The sequence below is a fragment of the Benincasa hispida genome, chromosome 9, assembly GCF_027475165.1.
Source record: "Benincasa hispida cultivar pf3 chromosome 9, pf3_genome.v1.1, whole genome shotgun sequence".
Classification (NCBI taxonomy): Eukaryota; Viridiplantae; Streptophyta; class Magnoliopsida; order Cucurbitales; family Cucurbitaceae; genus Benincasa; species Benincasa hispida.
The window spans coordinates 12607785-12629514 of record NC_143486.1 but is presented as its reverse complement, the minus strand read 5'-3'; the positions used below and the strand labels follow the sequence as shown (position 1 = coordinate 12629514).

At 32.7% G+C, this 21730-nt stretch overlaps 1 long non-coding RNA gene across 1 annotated transcript; it reads left to right on the top strand.

Moving 5' to 3' along the window:
- Nucleotides 1–11488: 11488 nt before the first annotated feature.
- LOC150033634 (uncharacterized) lies at nucleotides 11489–21020 on the top strand. The gene is made up of 3 exons (XR_016532418.1): nucleotides 11489–11649; nucleotides 18917–19143; nucleotides 20391–21020. It is a non-coding gene; the product is annotated as an uncharacterized LOC150033634 (long non-coding RNA).
- The last annotated feature ends 710 nt before the right edge of the window (nucleotides 21021–21730 follow it).

Here is a 21730-nt window from a genome sequence, read left to right as displayed (position 1 = left end):
CCTTTGTCTGTCAAATTTTCAATTGAAGAAGATGATGAAATTTGCTCACTTCTCTCTCTTCTTTCTCTCACGAGAAAAGAAATTGAATGTAGCATATATGGATCAAAGATTTTTCGAAGATAAAAAAATTGTCTTTTGTTGTAAGAAAAAACAGATACCAAATCAAAATAAAAAACAAATGACAAAAGTTAAAGAAAAGTTTTAAGTCGTAACTTTCATGGCTTCTAAAAAGCAAATCAACTTAAAAGAATGTAATTTTATTGAAGAAAAGTACAAAAATCCCAAATAGTTTTTTCCCCTTCTCTTCTCTTTTCTTTGTACAGATTTGTCTTTGTGATTTTAGATGTTGGAAAAAGATAGAGTTGCCAATGGTGATGGAAACTTTTCTGGCGAGAAGGAAATTTGTTGAGATATCTGAGTGGAAGAGACGATCAGTCGATACATATAGAGAAATGAAGAATTTGAAGACTTTTCTTTTCTTTTTGAAATTTTCTCTCTAGGGAGGAATTTAGAATCTCTTTCAACTTGTTTGTTCCTAATCCATGTGAGAGAAAGAAGAGAGAGAAGTGAGCAAATTCCGTATGTTCTCCAATTTAAAAAATGACAAACAAAAGACATGTAAATGGAGAAGAGAGGATATGAGAGAGGAGAGAAGAGAGAAGTGTGAAATATTAAAAAAATTACATTTTTTTCCAAGTCATCTTGCCAATTATATTTTAATTAATTTTATATTTAAATTTAATATATTTATTAATTGAGTGACTTTAACCTATTCTAAAAAAGTTGAGACTAAAATGACTAATTTAAAATATTAGGGACTAAACACACTTATTTTTAAAATTTTGAGACTAAAAAGGTATTTTCCCTATATTTAAACTTCATTTTTTATTTTTTATATTTAATGAATTTAAAAACAAATTCTGTATTTTATTTGTCAAACCTTTTAAAAAGGTCTATTTAATCTGTTTTGGGAAAAAAACAGGTCAATATAATCAACTTATAGAAATTATTTTATTTTGGTTTCAAACCTTTTTGAAAATGTTTATTTTGGTCCATCAATTCTAAATATTTTGTAGTTCAATTATACATCAAACTTTTTACCATTTGATTAAGGTTATAAAACATTTTAGTTGACAACTCATAACAAAACTAAATTTATCGATTAAAACTTCAAACCCATAATTATAGGGATTGAAAAAAAAAAATTCTAAATTGAGTCCATATAAACCCTCCATTAAATTGAAATTAAAATTATAATTGCATCACTTCCAAATGATATTCTAAATCGAAACAATTGAATCAACTTAGTGAAACAAAAATGATTTCAACAACTAATTTATCTCTTTACAATCTCTAACAAACATGTAACTAAAATCTACATGTTATAAAAATAGATCTACTTCGAATTTAAATGTATAAAGAAAGAAATCTGAAAAAGAGAGCTCTTATCTTCTTGTAAAACAACCTTCAATAAAAATGCTTTCCTTCCCGTGGATGTAGACACTTTTAGGTCGAACCAAGTACATCAGAGTATTCATCTTCTTCTTCTTCCTTTTCTTCATCAATTGCATGCTACAAATCTTCAGCTCTTACCTTTCAAATCTCACAAAAATTAAAGAAAGTTATAGAGGGTAAAGAGAAAAATCAGAACTCGTTTATAGAGAGAGAAGAGTTTTACTCAACACAATAATTTTCTACATTTTGTTTCATTCAACATGGCAGAAGAGAAAGAGAGAGACCATTGCATGTGTCCTCCATTCAAGATCTCATTGTGGTCTCTTCTCCATCAAGTATTTTACCTACCTCTCTTAATTATTTGGATCAAATTCTTCAAGTAATTGGGCCTACAATATAAGATAAAAGCCTAACAAAGTGGTATTAGAGCATAAATGATTATCAAGATTTCAGTTCTTGAAGAATCAAGAATTAAGAATCAAGAATCAGTGTAGTCATGGCAGGTTTGAAATGAAGAAATTCAATGGAAAGGGTGATTTTGGCTTGCGGAAAACTAAAATCAGAGCCATCCTTGGCCAACAAAAGGCTCACAAGACCCTTCTTGATCCATCTACTCTACCAAATATAGTCATAACTCAAGAATAGGAAGACTGGGAGCTGACAACCTTTGGTACTTTAGTTCTAAATGTGAGTGACAATGTTTTAAGGCAAATTCTTGATCAAGAGACAACCTATAAGATTTGGACTAAGCTAGAAGATCTATTTGTAACCAAGAATCTTCCAAATAAGATGTACCTAAGGGGAGGTTCTTTACATTTAAAATGGACTCATCAAGATCTCTTTCTGACAATCATGATGAATTTAAGAAAATTGTTGCTGAATTTAAGAACCTTGGAGAGAAAATAGGTGATGAAAATGAGGTTTATATGCTTCTAAACTCCCTACCAGACTTCTACAGAGAAGTTAAGAATGGTTTGAAATATGGAACGAATACTATAACCATTGATGCAATCATCACATCCTTAAGAACAAGAGAGCTCTAGATTCAAACTATGAAGAAGAAACAACCTAGTGGTGAAGTGCTGTTTGTGAAGGGGAGTTCTAAGCCCAATCACTCTAAGGGAGGAAAACAGCAACACACTGATGAGAACAAACCTGAATAGAAGATTAAATGCAAATATTGCAAGAAGAAAAACCACTTAATCAAGGATTATTTCCTCTAAGAATCAGGAAAAAAAGAACGAAGCTAAAGGCAAATAGCCTGAAGCTTTAGTTGTAGTAGGGTCTTACATTTACTCTGATGTACTAACTTCAATAAAGACAAGGGAAATCATGTAAACCCCCTTAGGAAACATGATTGAGTCTTGGACTCTGAATGCACCTACCATATGACCCCTATGAGACCTTGGTTCAACACCTACAAGGAAATTGATGGAGAAATGGTCTACATGGGTAACAATCAGGCTTGTAAAATTGAAGGAATTGGATTAGCGTCATTAAAATTCAAAGATAGTACTGTGAAACTCCTCAGAAATGTCAGACATGTGCCACTTCTCAAGAGAAATTTGATATCCTTAGGAATACTAGATGCAGTAGGGTGTGAATACAGAGGAAAGGATGGAACTCTTGAAGCTCTTAAAGATTCTAAGATGGTTCTAGTTGGAGAGAAGGTCAATGACCTATTTGTGGTCAAAGGAATTGAAATGATGATAGGGGCATATGCAGTGACCACTAATGAATTGGCAGAAGCTGACATTTGGCATAAGAGGCTGTCACACATTAGTGCTAAGGGGTTGGAAGTGTTGGGGTTGATGCCTTAAATTTCGTAGGGTCCTATAGTTTGTAAACCTTATATGAACAAACTCTTATGCAATTAATAATATATGATATTTTTATTAACTTTGTCTATGAAATATATGATATTTTAGTTGTATCAACCACAAACCAATAAATTAACATCCAAGATTATCGTTGTAACTTAAACATAAATGTGGAAACACATAGGTAGATCATGTTTAAGTGATAACCTAAATGGTCTGTAGTATATTGATAAGGTTGGGTACCTTATCCTGGTACCTTATCCTGGTGACACTACGAGTATGACCTGTTTTGTACGTGTTACAAATATTATAAAGTGCTACAAATGATTTGATATTGATCATTCACGTATTAGACATGCGAGCGGAGATATTCTATACAAAGAAGTTTGTATAAGATTGGACCATGAAATGATTAGTCTCATTATATAACGCCGTTCATAATAGAGACTTCCATTTCACCAGGATGATCATAGGTAACATGACCTTAATTCTGAGTGAGTTTGTGAACTCCTGCCTATGAGAGCGGTCCCTTGATTTGTATGGGTGAGAGTGGCCAGATCGCCGACATAAAAAGCCTACCATTTTGAGATTCGTCTGATCGAAGAACTGAAAATATAACTACACAAGATGAAATTCACTCATTTCCCAAAGTATGGATAAGTAGATAAATTGCTCCCTTAAGGGCTGATTCCGGGTCTTGAGCAATGTGGCGCCACACTCTCTCCTGGCCCAAGAGGGGTTTAGTCATAGTGGGACTATGATCTATTGTTTATTAGAGGGATCAGTGGTACTTAAGAAGTTAGATGTAACTATAGGGGCAAGACAGTAATTTGGCCCAGCTGTATTTACAAGCAATTTGTGAAAGGTTATTGTACTGTTGATTGGTTATATCCAATGGACACAGAAATATATCTGTAGTGTGAAGAGTGCAACTGTCGATCTTTAGTGGAGTGTTCGACAGTAACGAATGATGGATAATGTAATTAAAGAGTTTAATTAATTATTCACGTACCGTTGGAGCTTCGAGCTACATGTCTGAAGGAACTCTTATCAAAGAGACCGGTGAGTGGAAGTGAGATCATTCCAAACCCCATTGTGATAGAACATACACATTTACAATCAAACCGTAATAGTTATGCATAAACTCTAAATTATAACATGCTCAAAAGGAAAATACTAAGGATCAAAAGAACTTCCCCTTAAAGAACTATTCTTCTCATTCCCTTGATCTAACAACACAATCGTTTACCAACACGAACGTCACACCCCAGCAATCTCCTCGAACAAAAACAAACAACACTCGACCCTCGAACAGTAAGTAGACACCACCAGAAGGCTACCTCAGTATTCTCGGTGTGAAAATCCAAGAGTTGTGGGCTTCGTATGGATTTGGTAGAGGGTAGGAGGAATTGACAAATCGTATGGACGATCGAGTAAGTGGGAGATGACTAAAGTCTATCGTATAGATGAGTACTTGATCGTTTAAAAAACAAGTGTCTATCGTATAGCAAACTCGTTGCACGATCGTTTATGCTCTCAAGCTATCATATAACTATTTCTTTTATGCGTTCGATTATCAATCGCTTAATGATTGCATAGTGAAAAAATGAAAACGATTTTCATTTTATTCATCAGTTACTATAATTGATCACAACTTCCCACTAAATTGGTTATTAGGAGAAAAAACCAGAATCAATTATCCCATAATTAATTTAATTACAAATAAATAATATGTTCATAACCTATAGTTTTAATATCACATTTCATGCAATATATAAACCATGGTTCTTTTTCTCCATTATAGCATTTAATAATAATTCCTCCAATTAATGTATCTATTACATTAAGTCAATTATATCTCATATAATTGATGCAATTTAATTATATCATATATAATCAAATTTTCTCTTGTTAATTTGAACATTTCAAACTAACCCAAAAACTGATTCTTAACATGAATCCATTGAGCTACCAAGGGGACCTTATGGACCTGTAGCTTGAAACTCCCACGGTACGTGAATAACTGACTAAAATCTTTAATCATGATATCCACGATCTGTTAACTGTCGGGCATTTCACTAAAGATCGACGCTACACTTTTCACACTATAGATATATTTCTGTATCCATTGGATATAACCAATCAATAGTACGACGACCCTTCACAAGACGCTCGTAAGTACAATCGAGTCAATTTACCATTTCTCCCTATTATTACATCTAACTTCTTAAGTACCACTGATTTCTCTAATGAACAATACATCATAGTCCTACTATGAGTAAATCCTTCTCAGGCCAAGAGAAGGTGTGGCGCCACATTGTTCAAGTTTTGGAATCAGCTCTTAAGAGAGCAATTTATCTACTTACCCCTGAATCGGGAAAGGAATGAATTCCATCTTGTGTAGCTGAGTTCTCAGCTGCTCAATCAGACAAATCCCCAAAGTGTTAGGTTTGAGTCGACGATCTGGCTACTTACACCCATACAAATCAAAGGATTGCCCTTATAGGCAGGAGTTCCCAACTCACTCAGGATTAAGGTTATGTTACCTATGGTCATCCTAGTGAAATGAAAGTTTCTGTCATGAACGACGTTATATAATGAGACTAAATATTTCGTGGTCCGGGCTTATACAAACTCTTTTGTATAGAGCATCCCCGCTTACATGTCTAATACATGAATGGTCAGGATCAGACCATTTGTAGCACTTTTAACACTTGTAACATCTATAAAGCGGGCCACACTCGTAGCGTCATTAAGATAAGGTTTCCTTTCTTTATTCATATACTACAGACCATTTAGGTTATCACTTAAAGCACAATCCAATTGTATGTCATCACATATATGCTTAAGTTATAACGATAACAAGAGATTTTAGTTTATTGGTTTGTGGTCAATGCAACTAAAATATCTCATATTTCAAAGACTGTAGTGAATAAAATATCTCATATTATTACATCACAAAATTTTTGTTGATACATGTGTTTACAAACTACTGGAGCCTACGAGATATAGGGCATCAACTCCAACAAGGTCCATAAAGTCCCTTTCGTAGCTCAAAAGGATTGAGTTAAGAATCAGGTTTTAGGTTTTGAATTGTTCAAATTAATAAAAGGGAATTTAATTATATATGATATAATTAAATTTATTCAATTATATATGATATAATTGTTATAATGTATTTGATACATTATAGTTTATTTGGAGGAAATAAATATTTGAATAAGATTCAAATATATTTTCTATGAATGTGATTCATAGTTGTTTAATTTAATATAAATATGATTTATATTAAATACCATAAAAATAGAAAAAACTAACTATAGTTTATATTGTATATGATATAATATTAAAACTATAGATTATGTGTTATATTTGATATAGCATATAGTTTAATATAAATAAGATATGATAAGTTAGTTATCATATTTATTTATATTAATTTTATATTTTTCCTAATTTCTCTTCAACCACCTTAGTGGGTGGTTAATTAGTTTTTGTGGAAATTGAAATAAATGAAAAAAAAGTTTTCTTTTTTTTTTTTCTACACGGTGCACAAACTCTACATGATTGACGACCATTTACTATACGATAGATAAAAGAACAGAATCATTCTGTGTTCTTCTTCAATCTTCTTCCTCCTTCAAACTAAAACTCTCTCAAAACCAAAATAGTCAGAGCCCATAACTCCTGGACTCTCACCCTGAGTATATCAAAGGCTTCTAGTGGTTGTCTTCTGTGTTTGTTCGTGAAGTTCTTGAAGAGGGTCTTTAAGGTTTCCTGAGTTCGAGGTTCGTAATAGATCGAGGGATATACAAAAAGAAGGGTTCTTCAAAGGTAGTATCTCTTGAACTCTATTTCTTTATAAAAAGCAAGCTGTAATTTATTTAAGAATGCATATTTTGTATGTTTGTTGTAAATTTGTTTTTCAATCAAAATGGAATTTGGACGATCTGATTCCTCTCAAGGATGTCTTTAAAATGAGTTCCTTTAATTGGAATCAGAGCCAGGTTGTAGTTCTGATTCCAAATTCCATTTCTGTATTGAAATAGTTTACAGTAGTGGTGGGTTTTATTTTTTGCATTGCGTTTAAATGTTAAATGTATGTGGATGGTTGTTGATGGATGTTTTGGGGTAGTAATCTCTGTTTGTGACTTTCTGTTTTTACAAAGTTTATTTGTAGGGCCCCTGCATGCTAAACGATCGTGTAGACTATCATGCTCATCGCATAGTCAGTAGCTACACGATCGCACAGTATACAATACTTAACGCTCGCTACACGATCGTGTAGATAATCATGCTCATCGCATAGTCATTAGCTACACGATCGCATGGTATGCGATACTCGATACACGCTGCACGATTACGTAGACTTTCATGCTCATCGCATAGTCAAAAGCTATGCGATCACATATATACGATCGTTTATACTCGACGCCTTGTTACTCAACAATCAGGAGTTTGCTACACGATCAAGCTATAAGGGTTCTTGGTGGAGCAGTTCGAGGCGAGCGGTTCAAGACCCGATTCACTTATTCCGAACCGGTGGACTCATCTTTTGTAATAGTTTAGCCATTTATTTTCGGTTTTGAGATTATCTATCTCAGTCCATCAACTTTAGTTTAATATACATGTGATGTATGTTTATTTTATATACCATAATGTATGTAATATAGTTTTAAAACCCACCACAGATTATGCATTTCATTTCATGCATCATTTTATATTATAAGTGTTATAATATATTAGTATGCATGATTTAAATTACATAAAGCATGCTCATGCATCATATAATATAAGAGTTATGATATATGTATGCATGTATTATAGCATATCCATGCATCATTTATATTATAAATTTTGTAATATAAGATTGAATATTTGTATGAAATGTATGTTATAGCTTAGTTCATTAGCTATTTATATAAAAGTTATAAATTAGTAATGAATGAACATTACATGAAGTATGACACCACCTTAAGTTAATTTATAATTGTTATAAATAACTTATATATGTCTAGCTTGCAATATTGGTTGGTTTTAATTATTTTATTTCTTATAAGTATTATAATAAATGAAATTAGAATTAAAATCAATAATAAAGAGTTGCATGCTTCGATTTCATTTCTTTTGTTTCTGCTTCGATTTAGGTTTTGATTTCTCTAGAATTTCACCGGGAACATCAGGAGTGACTCAATACAAAAAAAATACAAACTTGATTGCAAGATTTATATGCCCAAAACAACTTCCTTTACGTGGTTTGTAAAAGAAAAAGCGATAAAGCTAAATGGAAAATCCCGAAACATCCAATAATTATAAACCATTTACATTCTATACACATTCATCACATGAACAAAAACACATAATGCAAACCCACTATCACTGCAATTAAATTTTGAAAAATAAAAATTTGGGACCAAAACCACGCTCTGATACCAAATAAAAGAACCTTTGAAGACCTTGAGCGGAAACGTAGATCATCCTAATTTTTAGTTTTTCACATAACGCAAAATTACAGAAACAAAATTATGCAATCAATAGAAAATATTTACAGCACGCCAAAAAATGAGAAAAAGAAAATTAGGGTTTCTAGAAAACCTTACCCTTGATGAAAACTCAGTCTTCACGAATTTTCTCATCTCCAAAATTTGTCACGTACTGTCACAAACTCGAAATCCTCAAACTATGGACACCACCACAATATCTCTATACTCTCTGAGATGAGCATCCAAGGAGTTGTGGGCTCTTGGAAAAATTGGAAAAGGGAAAAATTTTGAGAGAAAGAGAAGAGATCAAATTCAAAGAATTTTCTTAGAGAGCATTTCTTTGAACTCTGTAAAACTCAAGAAGAGAAAAAAATAAAAAAAACTTCTCTCCACTCATTCTAGACACACATGAAATAGAGAGGAAAAGGGAGAATGAGTTATAATTCCTAACATTTTCAAAGTAAATTAAAATAATTTATTTTAATAAACCATTTAATATATATTTATATAATAACTACCTTATCATATAGTATATATTAAACTATATGTTATATCAAATAACCTATAGTTTAATATTGTATCAAATACAATATAATCTATACTTTTCATTCTCTCATTAATGCATGATATATAATATAAATCTCATTTATATTAAAATTAATTATATGAATCAATTCACATAATTAATATTTGAATCACATTCAAATATTTATTTCTTCTCAAATAAACTTTATATTATAATGTATCCAATACGATATATTAATTATATCATATATCATTAAGTTAAATTAATTACATCACATATAATTAATTCCCTCAATTAATTTGAATAATTTAAATTAATCCAAAATTGATTCTCATCAAATTCCTGTTGACCTACAAAGGGGACCTCATGGACCTGTAGATTGAAGCCCCAACGGTACTTGAATTATTAATAAACTCCTTTAATTAAATTATTCAACATTCATTAACTGTTGGACACTCCACTAAAGACTGACAACTGTACTATTCGCACTACAAATATATTTAAGTGTCCATTAGATAATCAACAGTGCGATGACCCTTCACAAATTGCTCATAAGTACAACTAGGCCAAAATTACTGTTTCACAAATTGCTCACTGATTCTTCTAATGAATAATAAGTCATAGTCCAACTAAGACCACGGGCCAGGAGAGGGTATAGCACAACATTTTTCAAGCTACGGAATTAGCCCTTAAGGGAGCAATTTATCTACTTACCCTAATATTGGGGAAGAAATCAGTTCCATCTTGTGTAGTTGTGTTTCCAGCTCCCCAATGAGACGAATCCCCAAAATGGTAAGCTTATTGAATTGGCGGTCTAGCCACTCTTATCCATACAAATCAAAGAACCGCCTTCATAGGCAAGAGCTCACAACTCATTCACGATTCAGGTAATGTCACCTATGGTCATCCTGGTGAAATGTAAGTTTCTATTATGAACGACGTTATATAATGAGACTAGTCATTTCGTGGTCCGGTCTTATACAAACTCCTTTGCATAGAACACCCACGCTCACATGCCTCCACATGAATGATCAAGATCAAACCATTTATAGCACTTTACAAAAATTGTAACACCTATAAAATGGGTCGTATTTGTAATGTCACCAGGATAAGGTATCCAGCCTTATCCATCTACTACAGACCATTTAGATTATCACTTAAACATGATCCACCTGTATGTCTCTACATACATGTTTAAGCTACAGATGATAATCTTGGATGTTAGTTTATTGGTTTGTGGGTTTAATGCTACTAAATGTCAAATAAAACATCTTATATTTTATTAAATAAATAAAAAGTTTGTACACTACAATTACAAACTACATGACCCTACGAGATTTAGGGCATGAATTCCAACACCATATACATCAGAGTGTTCATCTTCTTCTTCCTCCATTTCTTCATTAATTGCATGCTACAAATCTCACAAGAACTAAAGAAAGTTAGAAAGAGTAGAGAGAAAAATCAGAACTCTTTTGTAGAGAGAGAGAATAGTTTTACTCACCACAATAATTCTCTGTATTTTGTTTCATTCAACACGATAGAAGAGAAAGAGAGAGATCAATGCATGTGTCCTTCATTCAAGACCTCATCGTGGTCTCTTCTCCACCAAGCATTTTACCTACCTCTCTTAGTCATCTGAATCGGATTCTTTAACTAATTGGGCCTACAATACAAGATAAAATCACAACACTTAGGTTGGATTTTGAAAACACTTAATCAACTTAATAATGTTACTTAATTTTCAAAAACAAAAGACGAAAGGATAATCAAATGGAACCTAAATGAATCACTTAGTTGTTGTACTAAAAAACAGTAAAACATTGCCAGATAAAAAAAAGGGCAACTACAGGTATGGGCCAAGTTTAGACCCAATATTACAAAAGTATCAGATAGTTTTTAGTTTTACAAATATGCCTAATCACTACAAGAGATATTTAGTGACGAATTTTTACTGGCGTGTGACATAATTGTCACTAAAGTCGATTTTTTTAGTGATATTTAAAGGAAGGGTCCCAAAGAGAGTAATAATTAGTGACAATGTAGTGGGTTATGTCACTAAAACTTTCAATGGCATTATGCTCTTGTCAATGGAATGATAGCTTTTAGTGACAATAAATCGCGCCACTAAGAGTTTATTATGTGTCACTAAAGATACAATTTTTTACTAGGGTTTTTCACTTAATATCAAAGGTCTCATTTTGCTCTCCCTAATGTCTCTCTCAACATTTTACTATGACATGCGTTTTTTCACCATTCTCACTGCGACGACCGTCAATCTCTCCGGTCACAACCTCTCTTCTCCATTAATAGCACAAAATCTCTTCAACATTCAGTCGTTGAACCTTTCTCGCATGATGTCTTGGTATGTTCAATTTCTTTATTTTTTTTTTTTCGCCATCTTGGATTTGATAAAGTTGTTTCGCTTAAGATTTTGGTGCTTATGAGATTTCTTTTTGCTTCAGACCAAAGCTGACTAGCATGATTTTTGCTGAAATAACCTTCCCCAAGTGGGCTTAATTTCTTAGTATACAACATTTTTCTTAATTTAATATGTTAAAAACGGGAACTTCGAGGTTGCTTCTGAAATTAACATATTGATGTTTATGCCGATGAATCCTTCAATTTTGATTCTCTCCCCAACATTTTACTTGGATGTGCTTGAACCATGTTTCTTATTTATTTATCAATCCATCTTTAATTATGTTTGTTAATTAGCATTTTTCTTCTCTTAACAAAGTTTATGTTTTCTAACTTTGCTCACCATGAAAGAGTTGCTAACATTCTCTTTTGTGCCACTGTAGCTGTTGAGGTTTTTTTCTTTGTAGATTAACGCCATTTTATTTTCTATATAAGCATGAGATTAGTACAAAGGAATGGAGTAATTATAAAATTTTGTATATGAGTTGTGGGTCATAATATATTTAATTTATGGTGCAAAAAATTTCTTAATGTTATTGCATTAGATATTTTGATGTTGGTTTAATTCTTACCCATATTATTGCATCAGATATTCTGAATGAAAATGGTGATTAGCTCTATATTTTATTAATATTGGTAAGAATGCATAAACAATTTAGAACCTTTGCTAAATTTTTCTTTGATATTATTTTCAAGTTCTGTTGGTTGAATTTGATTTCTAATTAGGTATTAACTTGTTATGTACTTTGACCTCCAAATATTTAATTATCTAATTGTTGACTCAACTTGTAGATAAAATTTCAATATTATGAATTGAAGTTGGATAAATTTGAAAGATCGAGGATCTAGTCAATATGCAAACAGTGTCACCAATTTTCTTGAAGTTGCTAAGAATTATTTGGATGTTAGAAGGAAAAATAAAATGTCCATTTTCGAATTGTTTAAATATCAAGTGGAATAAACTAGATGACATAGAACGTCATTTATTCAAATATGGAATGTCTTTGACTTACGGTCGATGGATATTTCATGGAGAAAAGGTAGATCTTTCTCCATTTTTAATACACGGTACAAGGTTTCTTGGTGCTACATTTTTCAGATTCTAGTCGTAATAGAGAGGATGATAGAAATCTTAGAAATCAAGATAGAGTTAGAAATATTAGGATTGAAATGCTTGAAATGATTAATGATTTGCATGGTCCGATCTTTGATGAAGACATTAATAGAGAATTAGATGAACAGAATGAGGCAAATACATTTTTTATGGAATGTATGACGATGTTGAGGAAGAGTTATATCTAGGATGCCTAAAATTTACTTCATTCAATTTTTTAGTGAAACTTATGTACAGTAAGGTATTAAATCGTTAGAATGATAAATCCTTTGATATGTTACTACAATTATTAGTAGACGACTTTCCTGATGGTGTAAGATTACCAATCTCATATTATGAGTCTAAAAAAAGACTACGTGATTTGGGTATGGAATGTGAGTGAAATCATGTGTGAGTTTGATTGTGCTCTATTCTGGAAAGAATATGCATCACTTGACCATTTTCTGCATTGTGGAGAGTCAGGGTACAAATTGAAAAATGCAAAGGGGAAAAAAATTCTACAACAAGTGTTAAGAAGTTTTTCATTAAAGACAAGACTGCAATGATTGTATCTTTCAAAACATACTGCTGAGGATATGAGGTTTCACAAGGATAAAAGGTGTGAAACTGAAGGCGTACTTCGACATCATACTTCAAGGGAATCAAATTCCCGTGGAAGCGTGAGATTGCTTTGCATTTAGCTTTTCCATTAAATTGAAATAAAATTATAGTAGTCCACACAAGAAGAATAGAGGATAAACATCATATTCAACATGCTATAGAAGAAGAAGAAATGGGATAGAAGGACCTCACCTTTGTTGAATCTCGTTCTTCTCATAAAATTCCTCTTACTTGTCTCATGAAACAACTATTCAATGATCAAGAACACCACTATAAGAATAAACTTGTTATTCTCTAGGATTGCAAGGGTTAGAAGTGTGGTCACTAACACTTGGAAGAGGAAGAGGTAAGAGAATTTGTTGAGAGAGTAGAGAGAAATTTGGTGGAGGTTAGGGTTATTTATTATTTTTTTTTTTGCACAATAAAAATTCTTTTCCCTAAATGGGCTATAAGGATATATTTATATGGAGAAAGGTTAACCCCTTCTCCAAGTATTTTCTTTTCCACCCTTAATGCTAATTAATTAAATAACCTTTATTTAATTAATTGGCATATTAATTAAATAACAATATATTAAATCTTATTTAATATATAGTTAATTAATTAACATATAAACATCACATATTTACATATATTCACCTTTCTAACATTATAATTATTTAAATTCTTCGTAAATCTAATTCACATGAATTTAATATTTGAATTTCATATATTTCTCTCTTACGTAATTTGGATTATAGATCACATCTGTAATTAACCATTATATATTAATCTCATTAATATTAAAATTTTGTCAATTGATTTGAACAATTCAAATTATTCCTCATTACTATCCTTTAGTGAGTTAACAAGGGACCTTATGGATCTACAGATTAGAAGCTCCAATGATATAAGATTAATTAATTAATCTCTTTAATTAAATTAATAAATGTTCATTAACTATCGGTTACTCCACTAAAGACTGATAACTGCACTCTTTGCATTGCAGATATATTTTTGTGTCTAAGAATATAACCAATCAATAGTTAGTTGACCCTCCACAAATCACTCATAACTACAACCAAGTCAAATTATCGTTTTATTCCTGCAGTTACATCTAACTTCTGAAGTACCACTGATTCCTTTAATGAACAAAAAGCTTATAATCCAACTATAAACTGACACCTCTCGGACCAGTGAGAGGTTAAGGCCTCATTGTTCATGACCTGGAATCAGCTATTAAGGGAGTAATCTATCTACTTTCCTTAAGGTCGGTAATGAATGAAATGCATCTTGCATAGTTCTATTCCCAACTTCTTATCGGAAAAATCTCCAAAATGGTAGGCTTGTTAAGTCGACTAACATAGTCACTCTCACCCATACAGATAAAAGGATTACCCTCATAAACAAGAGTCACAACTTACTCAAGGTTAAGGTCAAGTCATCTATGGTCATCCTAGTGAAATGTAAGTCTCTTCAGAGCGACTATTTATTTTGTGGTTGGGTCTTACACGTACTCTTTGTATAGAATACCCTCGCTCACATGTCTCTACTTAACAATTAGGATCAAATCATTTGTAGCACTTTACAATAAATATAACAACTACAGAGCAGGTCATATTCGTAGTGTCAATAGGATAAGGTACCCAATCTTATCCACCTACTGCAAACCATTTAGGTTATTACTTAAACATGATCCACCTATATGTCAACTTCATACATGTTTTAAGTTACATAAAATAACCTTGGATATTAGTTTATTGGATTGAATTAATACAGTTTAAATGTTAATAAAATACCTCTTGTTTTATTAAATATATCATTTTTATTTACAAACTACAAAATATATGAGATTTAGGACACTAAAAATCTCCTACTTGTCCTAAAGCGAGTGAGATATACAATATCAAATACAATACAATAAACTAGGGTATACAATATACCCAACAACATCTCCCACTTGCCTTAGATTATATGACTCATATCTCATAGACCCATGGCTTTCAGATGGCCCTAAAAAACTTAGCCGTGAGAGCTTTTGTAAATGAATCAGCAACGTTGTGCTCTGAGGTAATCTGTGTGACGATCACATCTTTCCATTGCACAATCTCCCTAATGAGATGATATTTGTGCTCAATGTGTTTTCCTCGTTTGTGACTTCGAGGCTCCTTGGAGTTTTTCACTGCAATACTATTATCACAATAAAGGGTGATGGGCAAGTTCATGTTTGGAACGACTTCCAAATTCGTTAGAAAATTCTTGAGCTAGACAACTTCTTTAGCAGCCACATATTCTGCCTCCATTGTGGAATCCACAATACATCCTTGCTTAATGTTGCGCCATACTATATAGTTCCTCTATTCATAGTGAACATTGATCCTGATTTGGATTTCCTAGAATCCTTATCAGTCTAAAAATCAGAGTCAATGTATCCTGTAAGGATCAAATCCTTAGTATCATACACAAGTATATAGTTTCTCGTTCTCCTAAGATACATGAGAATAACTTTAACTGTTGTCTAGTGATCAAATCCTGGACTGCATAGATATATGTTGACCACTCCCACTGCATGGTAGATGTCGGGCCTAGTACACAACATGACATACATAAAGCTACCTACCGTAAATGCATAAGGAATCTGTCTCATTTTCTTAACTTTTTGAGGTATCTTAGGACACTGTTCCTTAGACAATATAATTCTGTGCCTAAAAGGTGGTACACCTTTCTTGGAATTCTACATTGAATATTTAACAAGCATTTTGTCTATATACAGTACTTGAGACAAGGCTAGAGATTTGTTCTTACGATCCCTAATGATTTGGATCCCTAGAAAAAATTGTGTTTCAAAATATTTCATTTGGAATTGAGCAGCCAACTATTCGTTAATTTTGGTAAGAAAACCTACATTATTCCCAATGAGTAGGATATCATCCATATATAACACCAAGAATACTACTGAACCATTAATGATCTTCTTGTAAATACAAGGTTCATCGACATTCTGATTGAAGCCATAGGTTTTGACTGCAACGTCAAACCTTATATTTCAAGATTGAGATGCTTGTTTCACTTTATAGATGGACTGATTTAGCTTGCAAACCTTTTGCTTTTGGCCTTGTTCATTGAATCCTTCTGGCTGACACATGTAGATTATCTCCTCAAGATTACTATCCAAAAAGGAAGTTTTGACATCCATTGGCTATATTTCATAGTCATGATATGTGGCAATGGACAAGAGAATTTGGATAAATTTTATCATAGTAACATGCGAGACGGTTTCTTCATAGTCCACCCCCTTAATCTGGGTATAACTTTTTGCTACTAATCTAGCCTTAAAGGTTTGCACCTTTCCATCTACACCTCTTTTCCTCTTATAGATCCATTTACAACCTACAGGTTTTACCCTATTAGGTTGATCTACAAGCTCCCAGGCAGAATTGGAGTACATAGACTCCATTTCTTGATTCATGACTTTAATCCATTCATCCTTGTCCAAATCAATCATTTCATGTTTGTAGGTCAACAGATTCTCAATGTTATCATCTTGTATGATACTCTAAGTTTCAGTTAAACCCAAATAGAAAATGGGTTGGATTCTAATCTTCCACTACGTCAATGCTCCCCCAACTATTGAGTAGGATGTGCTTGACTCGATGAAGGAACATCAACAACTCTTCTTGAAGTGTTTCATTCTCCTGCAACTCTTGTTAAAGTGTTTCCTTCTTCAACACTTTTGTTGAAATTTCAGTAGTTTTTTTGTGAGTTCATGTAATATGATTTTACTTCTTGATTTATGACTTCTAATGTGGTATTCCTCCAAGAAAGTTGCATTTGTCGATACAAACACTTTATTCTATTTTGGATCGTAAAAGAGGTCACCTTTCATTTCTATGAAGTAGCCTACAAAGAGGCACAATTTGAACGTTGTTCCAACTTCTTCGGATTTACCACAAACACAAGTGCTAGACATCTCCAAATTCCAATATGCTGTAAACTACTTTTACGACCTCTTCATAATTAAAAAGGTGTTTTAGATACACTCTTTGATGAAACTTGGTTCAAAAGGTATCTTGCAGTCTCCACTGCATAACTCCAGAACGAGATTGGTAGAGAAGCATAACTCATCATGGACCGAACCATGTCTAACTGGTTATGTTTCTCCTTTCTGATACATCGTTTTGTTGAGGTGTATGACAGTAAGAATTGAGATGTGATTCTATGTTCTATCATATACTTCTAGAATCCTATATCCATGTGTTGGGGTTGATGCCCTAAATCTCGTAGGATTCTGTAGTTTATAATTGTAATGTACAAACATCTTATTTAATAAAATATATGATGTTTTATTTCAATTTTTAGTTGCATTAACTACGAACCAATAAACTAACATCCAAGTTTATCTTGTAGGTTAAATATATATGTAGAGACGTATGGGTGGATCATGTTTAAGTGATAACTTAAATGGTCTATAGTAGATGGATACCTTATCTTGGTGACACTATGAGTATGACCTACTTTGTAGATGTTACAATTGTTGTAAAATGCTACAAATAATCTGATCCTGATCATTCACGTGGAGACATGTGAGCAGGGATATTCTATACAAAGGAGTTTGTATGAGACCAGACCACGAAATGTTTAGTCTCATTATATAATGTTGTTCATAATAGAGACTTACATTTCACCAAGATGACCATAAGTAACATGAACTGAATCCTAAGTGAGTTGTGAACTCTTGCTTATGAAGGTAGTCCTTTGATTTGTATGAGTGAGAATAGCCAGATTGCCAACTCAACATGCCTACCATTTTGAAGATGCGTCTAATTGGGGAGCTGTGAACACAACTACACAAGAAGGAATTCACTCCTTCCCTAACGTTGGGGTAAGTAAATCAATTTCTCCTTTAAGGGCTGATTTCGAGGCCTGAGCAATGTGGCGCCACACTCTCTCCTGGCCCGAGAAGGGTTTAGTCATAGTTGGACTATGATTTATTGTTCATTAGAGGGATTAATAGTACTTAAGGAGTTAGATGTAACTATAAGGGCAAAAGCATAATTTTGGCCTAGCTGTACTTACGAGCATTTTGTGAAGGGTCATCGTACTGCTGATTGGTATCCAGTGGATACAAAAATATATCTGTAGTGCAAAGAGTGCAGCTGATGGTCTTTAGTGGAGTGTCCGTCAGTCAACGGATGGTGAATATTTTAATCAAAAGAGTTTAATTAATTATTCATGTACTGTTGGAGCTTCAAGTTATAGGTCCATGAGGTCCCTTCGGTAGCTCAATGGGAATTAATAAGAATAAGTTTTTTTAATTAATTTGAATTGTTCAAATTAGTTGAGGGAATGAATTATATGTGATATAATTAAGTTAATATAATTATATGAGTTATAATTACTATAATGTATTTGATATATTATAATATTAAGTATTAAATTAAATTAATTAATTGTTTTTTATAATTATTTTTTTGGTGTGAGTTGTAACTCCCTTCCTTATTTCTTTCCATCACGTTAGTGAAACTGCAATTGGGAGTTGATCTTCTTCCTTCATCATCCAGAGAAAAACACATAGGGGTTTTGGGTGTTGTCTCCTCTCATGTTCTCTCAAATTTTCTAGATTCCCTCACTAAAATAGCCAGAGCCCACAAAATTTTGTGTTCTCATCCCAGAGAATATCGTGGTAGGGATTGTGGTGGTGCCCAATTGGAGTTCGAAGAATCAATTAAGAACCGATCTTCAAAGGTAAGGGTTTAGAACCCAATTTTCTTTTTCTGTTTTTCGTTTTCAAGTATGCTGCAATTTCTAAATTAAATCCATAATTATTTTATGTTCTTTTCTGTAAATTTTGAGTTCTTTGAATTTAGAAAATTGGGACGATCCCCACTTCCGCTCAAGGACCCTTCATAGGGCTCTTTCACCATGTACTCTCCATTTCGATTTGATCGAAGTATTTTTATCCTTTAACCTAATAAATTTTCAACTTCAGCCTTATATTCCTTGAACTTTTCAATTGTATCAGATTTATGTTGCATTAGGTAACCATACAAATATCTAGAATAATCCTCAATAAAAGTGATGAAGTATTCAAAACCTCCCTTTGCTTTAACATTCATTGGACCACAAAGATCTAAATGTATAAGCTCCAAGGGTTCTTTGGCTTTATAACCTTTCCTAGTAAAATATCGTTTTGTCATTTTTTTTCTTTTAGACAAGATTCACATACTGGTAAAGAACTTTCTTCAAACTCGTTTAAAAGTCCATTCTTAACCAATCTCTCAATCCTATTGAAATTAATATGACCTAGTCTTAGATGCCAAAGATGAGCGTTTTCTTTTGGAGAAACTTTTCTTCTTTTGCTTTGTGTAGTTGCAGTGTTGAACATTTCAACATTATAAAGCATTTTAGATACTAACGACTTTAGTACATATAAGTTATTTTCATTTGTTGTGGAACATATATCAACACCATTTTTTGAGATAAAGCTTTATCACAAATAAACGATATATTATAATACTGCTCCAACAAACATGAAATTGAAATTAAGTTCCTTTAGAAATTAGGAACAAAGTAAACATTGTCTAACAATATGAACTTAGAGTCAAAAAATAACCTAATGCTCCCTACTGCAACTGTCGAGACGACCTCGCCTGTTCCTACTCGAAGAATCATCTCCCCAGCCTCAAGCTGTTTCCAAGAACTATTTTCTTGTGAAGAGGTATAAATATGATTAATGGCTCCTGAATCAAGTATCCAGGCATTATTATCATGCTCCACTAAACACCTTTCTAGAACAAATAAATCATATTTACCTTCCTTTTCCTTCTTCTTTTCAGCCAAGTAAGTTGGGTAGTTTTGTTTCCAGTGCCCATCTTGATTGCAATGGAAACAAGTTTCCTTTGCAGCTTTGACCTTCTTACCCTTCTGGGTAGTAGCAAGTGGATTAGCTTTGTTCTTTCCCTTACCATCTTTTTACTTCTTCCACTTATTAGGGTTTGAGAAAGAAGGCACAGACTTAGTCCCAGAGGTTGAACCCTTATGAAATTTTTTTGCGGAACGGCGACGTTTGCCTCCCCAATTTGTCCTTTGACTTTCTTCAAAGACTCATAACTCTACAGTTTATTTAGAAATGTGGTAAGATTGTATTCAATCTTGTTCATAACCGCGTTGCTGGGAACTGGAGGTAACTCTTTGGAAGAATTTTCAGAATAAAGCTAATTTGGTTGGCCTCATCTATGACAACCTCATTCATCTCGGCCACGTTGAAGTTAACCATCATATTAAGGACATGCTCCCTAATGGATAATTCCTTGTTGGTGTAGACGTTAAAGTTGTTCTTTAGAGCATCATGCCTAAGATTTGTGGTTGGTTGGCCAAAAATCCTACGCAGTGACTCTATGATCTCTCGAGCAAAGACCACGGGCTTGTGCTTTTTGGCCAAAACTGAAGGTTATGGAAGAAACATTAGCAAGGTTAACAGTGGATCGGATAGGCCAAATGAAGAAAGGGTTCATGAACAGTCGGACGAAACTTGAGGTAATTTTTATAACATTATTATGACGTTCTAGATTAGACTAAGTGTTGTAGTGACATTACTATCCTACAGTAATTATTTATGTTAGTTTGTGATGAATTATGATTAATGGGAATGGAAATTGAGTAGTAGGTGGTTGTTACTAGTTTTCTGAAATGGTTCTCGTGTTCATTTTCTTTCTTTATTTTTTTGAAGTCTGTGATATATTACTTCAGATATCCTAACCAAAATTCCAATTCTTTTGGTTAGTTTGTGGAAAAAAGTGAATATGAAAAAAAAAATTGTGGTATATACCAAATAAAGCATGTGATGGTTTATAAGTTACTTAGGATTGATCATTTGACACTTTATTTTAAAAAAGATGTATGTTGTTCTCTTTGAAGCTTAGTATTTTGTAAGCTTATTTGAAAAGCATATGACAAATCTCTTTTAAAGTCCCATTATATAAGATACAATAATGTTTAACTTTTATATTTTCTATATAGGATTTCCAAACTACTTCTAAAATAATGTTTTTGTTAAAGACATACACATTTGCTGTGCTTTTGCATATTCATAAGTTTTGACAAGTTATTCAAGGTTTGATAGGTTAGTTGTTTACTTCTATTTTTATTTTGGAAAATTGATGGATGTTCACTTTGACAAATGGTATTTAGAATCTAGACTTATTATTATTATTTTTTTTTTTGTAAAGATATGACAGATTAATTAAATATCTTTGATTTTATATTGTTTTGTATTGAAGTGTTGATATTAGGTTTGCTTAAATTATACTTTAGGCTTTTTTTAAAAAAATAA